This window comes from Populus alba, chromosome 1, assembly GCF_005239225.2.
Source record: "Populus alba chromosome 1, ASM523922v2, whole genome shotgun sequence".
Classification (NCBI taxonomy): domain Eukaryota; kingdom Viridiplantae; phylum Streptophyta; class Magnoliopsida; order Malpighiales; family Salicaceae; genus Populus; species Populus alba.
Window position 1 is genome coordinate 36,783,211 of NC_133284.1, and position 15,107 is coordinate 36,798,317.

Consider the following 15,107-nt stretch of genomic DNA (forward strand, 5'->3'; position numbering starts at 1 on the left):
AATCAAATTGTAAAATATAAAGGGACATCAATCTAACATAAGCATTGTTTGAGCAACTCAAAACAAAAGGTGGCATGATGAACAAAAAGAGTATGGAAGCCCAACTTTTGACTAAGAAGCGAAGTCTCAGCAATTGTTAGCAAGTAAAGAGTAATAAATGTTTGTCAACTCCTTATTACTACAAGGATATGAATAACTTAGTTAAGTGTCTACAAGAATATTTTATGTTTATTTATGTGTCTAGACTTAGTGTATAAAATAAGTATGGTACATACCTTAAACACTCACTTTAAAAGATAAATTATTCCCTTAAGAGAAAGCATCCTAAGAGCACCTGGAGCCTATATATATATATATTGAAAAACCTACGCACACATCTAATTAAATAACCCAATAACAGTTGTGTAAAGTAATGAACAAAAAGTTTATCAACAATAAACAAAAATGAAATTGAGAAAACCAAGCGAAAAATAAAGATCGAAATATCTTACATCGCAACACAGGTAATTTACCTGATCATGTTTAAAAAATTCTTCCATCAAAATAAATTTGTAATAAAAAAACAAATAAAATTTGTAATAGAAACCGACACACACATAAAATTTATTAAAAAATAATTATATAAAAAAAAAACAATACAAGGCTACACATATGAAAAATCTTAAAAATATATATTAAAAAAAAATTAATCTATATAAAATTTTAAAAAAATCACAGATGAATCATACTTACCGGAACATAGACCAAAAATTTATTTGAAAAAATATACATAAATAATGAATTTATATATATATATATATATCAGGTCAAGTGCTTGTAAGCCTGGTAAGCCAGGCACTTGGATCTGACAAACATACCAAACCCACGTTACTTTAGACTTGGCTTACCGCCACGTCCACGTTCTATGGACTTGGCTGGCACCAAGTCTAGACACCTAGGGTCTGGCAACCATGCCGCACCAACGTTACTTGAGTCTGGCAAGCATGCCCGACCCATGTTTACTTGGGTCTGACAATCATGCTCGACCCCCATTACTTAGGTCTGGTAAACATGCCAGACCCACAGTGGTTGGGGTCTCACAAGCTTGCCACACCCAACCAATATAGGTCTAGCCTCCATGCCAGACCCTAAAAACATTGGTCTGACATGTTTGTGAAACTCAAGTAACGAGGGTTAGGCATGATTGACCTGTCAGACCCGATGAACATGGGTCTGACATGTTTGTTAGACTTAAGTAATAAGGTTTAGGCATGATTGACTTGCCATACCCAATGAACATGGATTTGACATGCTTACTAGACCCAACCAAGGTGTGTCTAGCCTGGTTTCCAGACCCCAGGAACATAGGATCGATATGTTTCCTAGACCCAACCAACGTGGGTCTAGTATGCTTGTTAAACCCACGTTACTTGTCTGGCAACCAAACGTGTTTAAGATTATGATAGAGGTTGCTTTTCAAAGTGTTTTTCATATGGAAAATGCATCAATATATATATATATATATTATATATATATATATATATATATATATATATATATTTATTTATTTATTTTGATATCAGCATGTTAAAATGATCCAAAAATATAAAAAATATTTTAAAAAAATAATTAATTATTTTAAAAAAACGTGATCCAGATGCACAAATAAATAGCTACTAAACATGTTTTTGTGACGATGATGACGGAGGCTTTGTCCTTATACATGTAACACACAAAACCATATTCTTACCTGAAAGCTTTGCTTCAATGCATAAACATCTTTAGTATTTTTTTAAAAGCAATTATTTTATGCATTAATGGTGTATCTGCAAGCTCTAATCTCACTTGATAAATCTAATGGTTGAAATTTTAAAAAAAAAATCAATAAAATAACCCATCAATTCAAAAATAATTTTTTGTTCATTTTAATTTTAATAATGAATTATGAGGCCTGGCTTTACATCAAGCTTACTGGAGTGCCAGCTCTATGTCCATGCAATCTAGAAGAGTAGTAAAATCCTTTCATCATACAAAAATAATAATAGTAATGGGTCTGGCAAGCATACCTGACCCACGATACTTAGGTGTGGCATGCTTGCCAGACCCGCGTTACTTAGGTCTAGCAACCATGCCAGAGTCGCGTTTACTTGGGTTTAGAAAACATGTTTTTTTTAAGATAGTATACAGATCTATGAACTTTGTAGCACAAAATTGCAAAAAAAAAGACAAAAAGTTGATAGCTTGAAAAACGACTTGTCTTATATAAGAGAAGCAGTGCAAATGTAATGTATAATAGCAATAATGACATTAACCCACATAAATGTTTATAGTGGATCTATATTTCAAACACAATGCTAATCACAAAAATAAAGTCATTTCCAACAAAATAAAATTAAACTCCAAATATATTTTAAGACTATGATGAAGTACTAAATAAAAATGTTCATGTTGGTATGAGCAATGATCAGCGCATCTAGACATGTCCCTCATCGAAGTTTAGAAAGCCAATGATCTTGCATTTTTTTTTTCTTCTTGTTAGATTTTGCGTAGAAAATAACTAACTTTGAGAAAGAATGAAGAGTTTTTTTTTTATTGCAACGCAAAAATAAAAATAAATAAATAAATAAGGGACTGAATATAATAACATGTTATGCTTGAGCTATGTTTAGGAAAGTAAGTAAAAAATATATCGAAGGCAATGAGAAATTAAGATGTTGAGCTACATTGATTAAGTAATAAAACAACATGGTAAAGAAAAGTGATAACATCTCCAAATTTGAGGAGTTGAATATATGTGGTTTTTTCTCGAGTGAAAATTCACAACTTGGATCTTGTTGATGATTATTGTATTCAAAATAAGAAACAATCGATCAACCACTTGAAAGATGATTAATAAACCTTGAAACCAAGCTCATACCCCTTGGACTTGGCTAGCGCCAAGCCTAGGCGCCTTGAGTCTAGCAAATATGCAAGACCCACATTATGTGAGTTTGACAAACATGTCTGACCCATGTTACTTGGGTCTGGCAAACATGCCAGACCCACGTCATGTGGACTTAGCTGACTTTCAAGCTCACAAATATTCGCAATCGAAACATCCATAAAAAAACATAAAGCAATCGAAACTCTGATAGATAAGGCATGCAACAAAGAAAAAGAAGCATACCAACCCAGTTGCTAGAAAATCCAAAATAGTTGCCTAATCCTATAATAAAAATCATGCATTCCAATCACAAAAACCGACTTCCAATTTTTTTTTTAAATAAAATGAACCAAACAGAAACCAAGCAATGCAACATAAAATGGAAATGCACAGGAAACCAACATGGTCAGTACAAAGACCTTTGACTAAATAAGAGCTGCAACAACCACCAGAGCCCAAGCACACCCAAATGCCAAACTACAAAATAGATAAACATTAGAAATAGCACTAACAATGTTCGAGAACCCAACCAGAATACAAAGATTCCATCACCCTAAAATCCTAGACCACATAAAACAAAACATACTCACCAAACCCAGACAACTAGACCCTTGGAAAATACCCTAGCAAACAAAACAATTGTTGCCAGCGAAACTATATACACTTTGGCTGACTCTTCAAGAAAGAGAATGAATTATTAATTAAATATTACATAAACCATTACATAAAAGAAAAAAAAAAACATGACTACCCCAATCAATCTCAGACGCAAAACTCATCCGTAATCCCTTGAATCCAGCAAAATCCAAAAGAAAAAATTAAAATAAACAACCCAGCAAATTGACAAAACACTTATACTTGCCCAAAACGAAGAGAAACAACAAAGAAACCATTGTCATCCCATGCCAAATCAACCAAAATCCCATCATCTCATCCAACTGCACCAGATCAGCACTCTCGCAAGAACAACCACGCAACCGGGTACATCATAGGTAAGACCTGTATCTAGCTACTAGTCCCTCCACACTAAACAAATAAGGAGAATGATAGCCCGCCAAACACCCACTAATAACAAACAACCCAAGAACTAATAGCACGCCACACACACCATAAAAAAATTGCAAAAATCAAACTACTCATAACTTATCGCAAGAACCAACTAATTCCTTCTTAATAAACATTGTTTCAATTCATAATGAAAACACTTGTAATTTACAGTACATGACTGAGTTCTTTTAGTTTTTTTTTTTTTTGTAATGTGTATATGTAATTCTCTCCATTTGGATTTCCTTTATTTTTTTCTTTTTTGGAGAATGTTGTTGAGATTTTTTATTTTTTCTATATAATGAAAGAAAAGGTTATGAAAAATAAATAGAAGACCATTTGGATTTTTTTTTATATAATGATAAGTAGTAACTTTTATGCATCTAAACTAAATCCATGATACATTGGTATCAAATCTTCTCCAAAAGTCTCATGAGCTTTCCCTAGTACAACAAACTATATTTGTAGCTAATAATCTATAAAAACAATGCACACAATTATGCACCAAGAAATATTTTGAAATTTTTAATTTTCCCTACTTAGTTTTGAAGAGTTTCTAAGCTTTTATCAAACTTTTAGTGTTTTTCCTTCCCTCCATCTCCATCCATTAAACAAATGGAATTGATAACATTGAGCATGCATTCCATAATCGTATCAACTACCTTGTTCTTTCATTTGGAATTATGTTATTTTTTATCTCATATTTCTCAAGTTTATAAACTCTAAGCATATATTAAAAAATATAGATAAAAATAAGAGTTAACATAGCTTATTATCATCTTTGCCATACTCGCATTCTAAATAAAAATATAAAAAATATATAAAAAAGCATGTTTTAGTTTTGTAAAAATAAAGTTTAATGAAATAAAAATATTCATAATACTACACTATATTCTTGTCCAAATCATAATTGTTTTTGTACTTAAACTTTCATTGTAAAGAGAACAAACATAATAGATTTTTTGAATTTTTGTTAAGCGATTGTGCTATTTTTTAGATTTATTTTTCTCAGTTGATTTAATATCAAAAACTGAAAGCTACAAAAAAGAGATAATTATCTTTTGTTTGAAATTTAAAATGACAATAAACACGCTATCGACTTCACCATATCAGATATAGATTTTTGAAAGTTTCTTTAAAAAGACTAATTATTAGGCCTTTTCGATTTTTTCTTCTGTTGGATTTAAGGATATACTTAGGGCTCCCGAGGACGACTAGCTGCTACCAAATTGTTGTGCCTTTATTAATAGTTTTTTCTCCTTTCATTTTCGTTTTCATGAAGGTCACCTTAAGTCCCTGCAATTCTCTATAAATTTTTATGTAATAAAGTTGACTTCTTTCCTCTGATTATCAGTTTTATCAGTTCATGTTATGATTCATGCAGGAATGATGTGTAGAAAGAAAATAGATGTCGAAGCTGACTCATCCAATCATGAACAGGAAAGAAAGGTATAGATTTAATTAATGGCTCAAACAGATTAGAATTGCTTGATGTTACCTTTTTAAAAAAAAAAAAAAAAAAAGAAAAGAAGAAGAACATAAATGGAACATTTGCATGAGTCGCTGGTGATAAATTTCATGGCAAATGGCTATACAGGAGTACATTATTATTTTCATATTTTCTTCCCATAATTTGACGTCTACCCTAGAAGATATATTACAGAAAGTCACTGGCAGGTTGATGGATGCCCTCTTTCACTCCCATGCAGTTGTAAGCATTTATTTTGTGGTACTTAATAGTAATTATTCCGATGTAAGCAAAAGATAAGTGTAAATGTAAGTTATAAATTTTCCATAAAGCAATAAACATTAAATATTCTTAAAGATAAATCACAAATGAGAAATAAAGATGTAATTGTTGCTGAGTATATGAGTTCATAAAGAAGGGAAGACAATCAGAAAGTGAGAATGATATAGTTGATTGTGATTGATTTAATTTTTGTTAAACAAAGAGGTGGTTTGTAAATGCATACCTTTTCAGGTGATGAAATGGAGAGGCATTGCTTCTTTGAAAGTCCTGGTGCAAGACTGTCATCATCTTTGTAGAGATTTTCCTTTGATGAGTCTGCATAATCTTTCAAGGGTCTTGGATAAGGAAGTTGGGTGCTGAATCATATATTAAAAGGAAGTACTTAAGCAACAACAAGTGTAAACAATATGAATGAAAGGCAAAACAATTTATTTATTAGTAGAATACTCAAGTAATAACTATCATAAGAACGAAAATAGAGTAATTATGAGATAGTGGTGTCAGTCAGCTCAATATCTTGAAATCAAAAAATAACAATAAAAATAATGATATAGTTGAAAAGGGATTCTATGGGATGATATTTGGATGCTAAATAAGATATTAAAAATGAAAGGGAAGACTATTTATAAAGTCGCAAATCAGTCAAGCAATAATTGTTAAAGGAATGTATATGAAGCAAATGAGACAGTGGCTTCAGCTGGCGTGTCATCTTTGTATTGGGAAATAACAAATAAAACTTTATAATCGTTGAAGTAGCATCGCGCAGGATCATAAATTTATGGTAGAATACATGAATTATTTTTTTATGTGTGAGGAAACAAATCAAACCTGTTGTGTGGCCCAGCATCATTGAAGATTAGTGCTTTTTTTGACTGGCGATGACAGGTGTTATGGAACGTGTCTTTTTACGGAGAGGTGTGTTGCTGTGAAGTTGGAGTCTGAATTTGAGACTGATCTACACTCAAGGGATCTACAAGGTTCGGTGTTGGAGGGGTGAAAGGCATGGAACTTCTAGCATCAGTGGTTATCGAGCCTGTTGTGTCAACAACTTTAATGGGGGTAGCTAGGTTAATATGTACTTCAGTTGCAATGTCATTGAAGATGTTCTAAACATATATTTCATATAGGCTGAGAACAGATTTGTATGCTCTAAATCGAAGCTGAAATATTTTTGTTTTGTTTAATTTCTCAATCATTTGAGGTGGAACAATAAATGGGTCAGTGAAGTTTTTGTCGAACACCAAATGATGAGCTGAAGCATTGAAAAAATATTCAGTTGTCTTGCCAGAGAGAAGAAAGTTCGTGACATCTTGACCATTGCTGACGATGCAATTAATTTTGAACCTAAAAGACATCAAAATGTGTTTCAGTTAATAACGAAATAAAAGCACGGGTTAATACATGTTTCAGCTTAAAAGGCAAGGTTGTTTTGGTATGCATGGTAGTTGAACCATGGGACTGGTGCAGAGGTTGGATAGTTATGCTTCATGCATCATAAATTATTAGGGAGTCCAGAGAGTGGCTTGTTGCAATCTGGACAACTCTCACACCACCATCCCTTAAAGAGATCATAATCCATTATGAAAGCTTTACATGTAAATCTTTCATTCTGCAGGTGTCAATTAAAGTAGAAAGTCATACAATTTTTTTTTCATAAAAATGAAGGTGATTCAGAGTTGGTAATTGTTAATAGTACTGTAATCATAATGATAGTATTTAGTTGGACTATTAGCAAATCAAATGAATAGAAATTAAAACTTATCTATATGTATTGATGGTAAGCGAACAAATATATCTAGATAACAATGAAGAATTATTTTTTTTTTCCAAGCAATAAATCAACAACATGAGGTAACCAGTTAATTCTCATATGTAAGATTGTATTAAGTCATTTATAAGTCATTTTTGTCCTAGAAATAATTCAACAACTTTGTTTTGCTTGCAATAAGAAATATTTAAAAATAATATAATAGATACCTTGTGCTCAAATGGGTCCATACAGAGGATATCTCTTATTGTTCTCCTGTTTTCATTTATTTGAGTTTCTAATGATAGAACAGCTCCTGATGATGGAGGTAGCTGGTGCAAGTCAACAAGCATTTAAGCATAGCTACGTAAAGATAAAGAAAAAGCTGTTGAGAATTAATTTAAATATTAATACATAAATTGGATTTGAACAAATGTAAAAGGTTCGAAGAAAATAGAAATTTACTAATGTTTGTATGCTAATAACTCTGGTATGTTCGGGTTAAAATACCAAAGTGAAGCTACGATGCCAATTAGATTTGTAGATCTTATAAAGAATGTAACAAATACATATTTACTGGTGTATATTTAATGCTAAGAGGTTATGAAATTTGAATTGAAAAGTTAAGAATTAAGTATACCTCTAAATTCAAAGACACGAAAACCAGCAAAAGCAACGATGACCGGAGAATCTTGTTCTGCCAAATAAGCGTTGTCAAAGCTTCGAGCATTGTTACCCTATAAAGTAATACGAAGCTCCTCGCCTCTAAACAAAATAAAATATATTAGACTAATGCCAGGAGGAATTAAATATAATAAATAATTTTAATTTATCATCAACCGTATATTTTCAAGGATGAGCTCCCTTTTGTCTTCAAGTGTTTGCCCCCGAACCAAAATCTTCCCAATCGGTTGTATTGCTTTTAGCCTACCAAGAACATCTACATAAATCATTGAATAATCATGTTAGCCTAATGAAAAAATTACGCATGATACAGTTTGCTACATAAGGGTAACAATGAAGAACACTTGTGAGAAGTCTTGATCCTTTTTCTTTGTTAAGGACATGTGTGAAATCCGTGAAATTAAAGTAATATCATGGGATCGAAAGTGGGAGAGAATTGAGACGAGTGACTTTGGTGTCAGACTTAAGATCAATAACAGCTTCATGGCTAACAACAACATTCATGTACCAATTTTCAAAGGTGTAGAAGTTTTTGACTTCATAATATTCACTAATGATTGAAGAAAAATGTGCAGCATCTCTAGATTTGGCTGATCCTTGTATTGCACCACCCTTTTTTTTTTTTTAAAAAAAAAGGCAATAATTGGTGTCAACGCATAATGGTAAGGTTAAAATATGTAGAATGATGGATGAGGAGAAAAAGTAAACTTGAGCATGGTAAAATCATAGCCTCTGGTTTTTAGGTCACATTGATAAAATCATTTTCTGCCATTCATGTATGCATATGTTATTGTTAAGAATTTGTTTTGTTAATGTAGACAACAACCGCTGGTTGTTTTTGGCTATAATGTTAGAAAATAAGTGAAGAGGTTTTTCATATTGCAACATCCTTTATCTGTAAATTTAGTTGAATGGCTTCCTTGCATAATTATGTTATCATAACAATTTTAAACTATCATTATTAATTAATGAATTATTCTTAGCATCTGTACATAGTAATGGTTAGTTTATTAAGTTTGAACAAACTATAGAAATCAAAAAAGAATTTGGGTGACAAACTAAATAATGGAGCAAATCCGGCACTACATTATGTAAGTATTTGAACATAACTATGCTCAGGGAATTGATTCTATTTCAAATTTTATAAAAGCTTGATACTTCCATTGCTTCTAAAAGATGCGGCTTAAAAGATAGAATGTAAGTAGAGGCAAGAATTTGAACAAAACAATAATAGAGGTCATATTAGTAGATATGTTGCATACCTCACAATCAACAAATAGACAATTGAAGTTTGTTGCTTGTCCATTTTGTTTTGGAATCCAAAACACGACATACCCGAGCTCGGATTAAAGGGTAGAAAACATATTTTTTAATGTTCTACAAATGAATAGCCATTACTTTGCATAAAAAAAAAAAAGCAAGCAAAAACTGAACAAATAAGTGAATAATTAAACATGAGATTAAAATATAAAGACAACAGTAGACCCAAATGGACCCTAAATCCCTAAATATAAAGATAATATGGCAGAAAAGTGTCATCATAAAAGCATAAATCCCATTTAATTTCCTGAAATGTTATTCACACCATTAATACATGTATGGTAGTTGGTTATATCTATACATGTATGACAGAGGTGAAATTAGTATATGAAATAAATTAATGGTTAGGAACAACAAAAATCAAGAATTAGCTTAATAGATCTTTCATATTGTGTTTTGAAACAATTTGTATGGCCACTCATTATTGACAGTAGTAGTATTTCTTGCACAAAGATGTTAAAATATTGGAGAAAAGCTCGGTTCAAATTCTATCTTTTCAACTGAATTGTGACCTTAATTAATCTCAAATCAAGTTGATTTCAATAACAACTCTACATGCACCCTAGATAGAAATATATATAAATTTGTTAAGATATTTTTGAGATGTAGATAAAATTATTATTCAAATCTTGGATAAATCAAGTACAATATTTCCGTTTGGATTTGCGAGTGGTATAGATACTTGAATCAACTATATATATATATATATATATATATATATATATATATATATAGCATTCCCACCAATCATACGCAAAAGAAACAAAGAGAAAGAAAGAGAGATGGCTGGAGGGGCTTTCATTCCAACATCTGGTGGAAAGGAATACGCTGGAAAGTTAACTTTCGAGGTGTTCTTCAGTTGCCTTTTTGCAACAATAGGAGGTCTGATTTTTTGTTATGATCTTGGTATTTTAGGTGTGTAATAATGTAGAATTAAGCAGTTTCTTTTTAAAGATGTAATAATCGTATCTTGATTTTTGTGTGTTTCTAACCACTTATTTATTTCGTATACTAATTTCACCTCTACGATGTTTCTTGGTGTTGAAGAAGAAGAAAAATGATTTGCACTGGTTTTGTTTTTGTTTAGTGTTAATGAATAATTAATTGTAGCAATTCAAGGTTAGTTGTTAAGAGGTTCAAAGATTGGAATTAGGCTTTTTTTTTTCAGTCTTGTGTTGACTTATGATCCACATCTTGTTTATGAGATGTTAATTAAATCTAAGTTAATCTCTTAAGAGTTTTTTTTTTTTTTTTTTTTTGCAGTCATTGAAACTTTTTCCTTTATTAGTTGTGTTTATTGATAGAGAAAATTGAACAATTCAATTACTCATAGTTTGATTCCTCTATTGTCTCTGTTTTTTACAATGTCTCTCCGTGATTTTCGCAAGGGAGAACTTGTTTCCCTTAATGTTTCAATTTCTTTAGGACAATAGCCTGTATGTCTATAATTTGAATGAATACATGAATTATTTTGTGTTAAACAAATAATAATTGAGATAGCCACTATCATATTTCAAGTCCAGTCCAATTGGTCATGCTTACTAAGTGTCTATTGCCCACTGAAAACTTGTTTTACCGTGGCCATTGATGTTTCTTGGAATCGTTGCTCATTAAGTTTTGTTTTCACAACATAATCACCATCTCTATACATAAAAAAAAAAAAAATCAAACATAAACAACATAGCTCGCATGTTAAGATTTTATAAAAAAATGTTAAGAGTTATAAGGAAAAGTGGAGAAATACAAAACTGAAACTTGTAAAATACAGCATTGAAACTAAGTGACCCCATATGCATAGTTTCTACATATTTATTACCAAAGTTAAATTTCTTGTTAAATATAGCTAATGAGGGGATCAAGATGTTTCTGTCAAGCATCAACAACAAATCTTATAGTTCAGCATTTGTTATTTGATACATGGAATCATTTTCTTAAAAGTAAGGGTTCCTCGAATATAAATGTGGAATATTTCTTATCATAAGAGATGTTTTTAGTTGAGGAAAAAAGAAAATAAGATTTGTGATTTGGAAATCCAAAAAAGACGTGGATTGTTTTTTGCAGGTAGGGATATTGACAAAATGCATCAAATTTGCATTGCACGGATTAAGGGTTGTGAAGCAAAAAATACTTACATGAAACAACAAAAGTAGGCAACAAAGTTGTTGATCCAAAGCAAAAAAATAAACAGCAGACGAAGCGAAAGACTACCCTGAAAAAACATGGAAAGACTTTATGAAAAACAAGGAAGCATGAGAAATTATTGTTGGCATGCACCGAAAAAAAGAAGTAAAAATTTAAATATATTGTAGTTAAAATGCAATTAAATTTGATTTTTTTTTTATGTTGCAAGAAGACTCATAGATGTTCAAGCTTGTGATTAGAAAATCTTAACATACAAAAGATACAACAACGAATAAAAAGATCACCTTTTGGTAATAATTGAATGATATCTTTGTAAACAATGTTTTTGGCATAACATGATGGTTTTCCTTCATGATCGAAGGAAATTATTTTAAGCTCATTCTTTGATGTAACTCTTGATAAAGCAACGTATAATTAACCATGACTGAAAACTTGTTCTTTCAAGAAGAAACCAACAATCTTAAGTGATTGTCCTTGGCTTTTATTAATAGTCATAACATAGCAAGGCCTAACAGGAAACTGTCTTCGTTTGATTATGAAGTGGCATTTTTTATCATTAACTAGAAAGACAATTCATGGAATAAAAACTCGATCTCCAATGTTAGAACCCGTAATAATTTGGGCTTCAATAATTCACTCAGCAAGCTGTGTAACAATAAGCCTTGTCCCATTACATAAACCAGCAGAAGGACTAAGGTTCCGAAGTAACATAATTGGTGTGCCAATTTTCAAAGAAATATAGTGCTAGGGTACACCATTAAAGTCAACCTGTTGATAAATTCAATTGGATACAATAGATATATGTTGTCAATGTCGCCAGAAGTTGTTTGGATAGAATCACAACTAAGAAAGTTGTATTTATGACCAGGTATAATATCAAGGATAAAATTATTAATCTCAGAAACAGTTAGGTTCTTTGGTGTAACAATTACCCTATCTTTAAAATAAAATGGGTCAAGATGAGCCCTTTCAATGTCAGGATATATGGCAGAGATAATAGCTGCAATTGGAGAATCAATTACTTGAACCTGAAGCTCATATGGGATTTTGATAAATGTTGCATCATGATCATCCAAAACAGCCAAATCACATAGTTGTCCATCACCAATTAAAAGGATCCACTCTACAAACTGTCTAAGCTCCTCCTTTTGATCTGGGCTTAAACCATCAGCTGATAGTCGCATATTTTGATTCAAAGTGAGGAATGTGAATGCATACCAAAGCAATGAGCTAGTAAAAGAAGCATTAACTATTTCTTCTTTTATTTCTCCAGGTATAATAGGAAGAATTTATCGAAAATCCCCACCTAATAAGACAGACTTACCACCGAATGGATTGTTGAGTCGCCTCCCATCTGGTGTTTTAAGAACATCTCGTAGAGACCTGTCTAAAGCTTCAAAACAGAATCTATTATTCATCGGAGCCTCATCCCAAACAATGAGTGATGTCATCCCCAGTAGTCGTGAAAGGTGAGTGTTGTGTTTAATCTCGCACGTTGAATTCTTATTAACTTCTAATAGAATTTTAAATCTAGAATGGGTTGTTCATCCTCCAGGTAACAAAAGAGAAGCTATTCCAGATGAGGCAACAACAAGCACAATTAAACCTTCAGATCTAACCCGATTAATAATTGTATGCCATAAAAAAGTCTTTCCCGTCCCACCATGACCATGAACAAATATGAGCGCTTGTTTGTTTTGTAGTATAGATGTAATAACAGAGTCATAGATGTTTTTTTGACATGGATTAAGAAGTGGCATAACCAATTAATGGTTATTTCTAAGCTCAACAAGATCATTGTCAAGCTCTTCCCTTAAAAGTTTATTCTTGACCTCATCCATCAATCGACCATTTGGCATTGGAAGTTTATAATCTTCCAATGATGTTGCGGAAGCATTTAAAAGTTGTTTGAGTTCATATAGCACATAGTTCCTAAGTTCGTCATTAGACAAACGAAGGTTCAACATTGAAAAAGAAGATCTTAGATGATATTCAATGTCATCATGCATAGAGTGCCAAAATTGATCGAAAAGACTATTCGAATCAGCAACCTCGCAAAATATAATAATATTAACAAAAATTTGCCTTAGTTGCGGAGAAGAAGTTGTTGGAATAGCTTCACCAAATGCATCTTGCCATTCTTTATCATCTCCTAATAGCCCTAAAGCCTTGCATGCAAGTTAAAAAGTTGGAAATACCGTATCAGAGATTTGCCGTAAGTCTTCAAAGCTTTTTGCTCCTTTAACATAGTTAAGTAACATTCTGAGAAAATACAACTCCCCAACTACAGGATGGACATACACAATGCGACCAAGGCAAAATCCACGTGATCTAATAATCCATTCTTTCTGCCTAGCATCCCAAACGTACTTGCTTGGAAACTATGAGTAACATAGATCTCGTGCATCGACATCAACTTTGTTGCGCTCAAACCACTCTATGAGCATTGTCTTATTAATCCCAGGCCTTCTAAGAACTGATGGTAAGGATTCATTACCTGAAAAAAAACACATGGTGCTGTAATGGTAGATGGACTTGAAGTCTTTCAACAGCTGGGCTCCTTGAATGGATTGGGTATTGGAATAGCCGCCATACTGCTTCATATGAACAAATGAATCTACAATTTAGATAAGCGTGTATTTCATCATCAATCTCTTTTTTCATAACCATTCTGCATCGATCAGCTCCTTTGCTAACATACTTAAAAAGATACTGGATAAGCAGGGATTGACAACAAATTTCAACATTAATGTGTGCATTGTATCGGAGCAAAAGTTCTTTGTTGTATGGGACAACATGATAATTTGACAGGGAAATGCCATTTTTAATAACGTGACCCATAAGCTGCCTGCGTCGTTTATAGTAAACAAAGCCATTCTCATCAAAGATAGTTGCATTCATATTTTTTTTGGAATCGTTTGGAACATTTATTCTTTTCCATACATTGAGCCTTTGGATTTGCAGCGCCGCCTGGACCATGCATCATAAATTTTGAAACTATTTCATAGCAAACAGGATCTTGATTCTTGTCAGGTATCTCAGTTGAAATGATAGAGTCAACATCCTCAGGTGAACAAAATTTGAATTCTGGAGCTAGCCAGACTAATAAATGAGTATGTGGCAAGCCTTTTTTTTGGAACTCCACAGCGCAAACATCCAAAAAGAGAAAATGCAAGCAAAGAAATAAAAATGGTTGTTTGCAAAAGGAAAAAAAAAAAAAAAAAAGGAAAGCTGAAATTTAAGAAATAAAATAGAAATACCAGCAATTGTTCGTCCAAAAGGTTTTCCGGGCTTGATGAATGACATCATATCAATTAGCTTGGAATGAAATACCCTTGCGATGATGTCAGGCTTGTCCTCAGGCTAATAGTATCTTATTTTTTTAATTTCTCGATGAATTTCAGGCCAATTAACATTGCAGGTGAATGTGATAAAAAGATTAGGATTTCTATAACACCTACATATAGCCATAGCATCCTAGTAATTATTAATCATATACCGAGGGCTTCCAGTTAAAG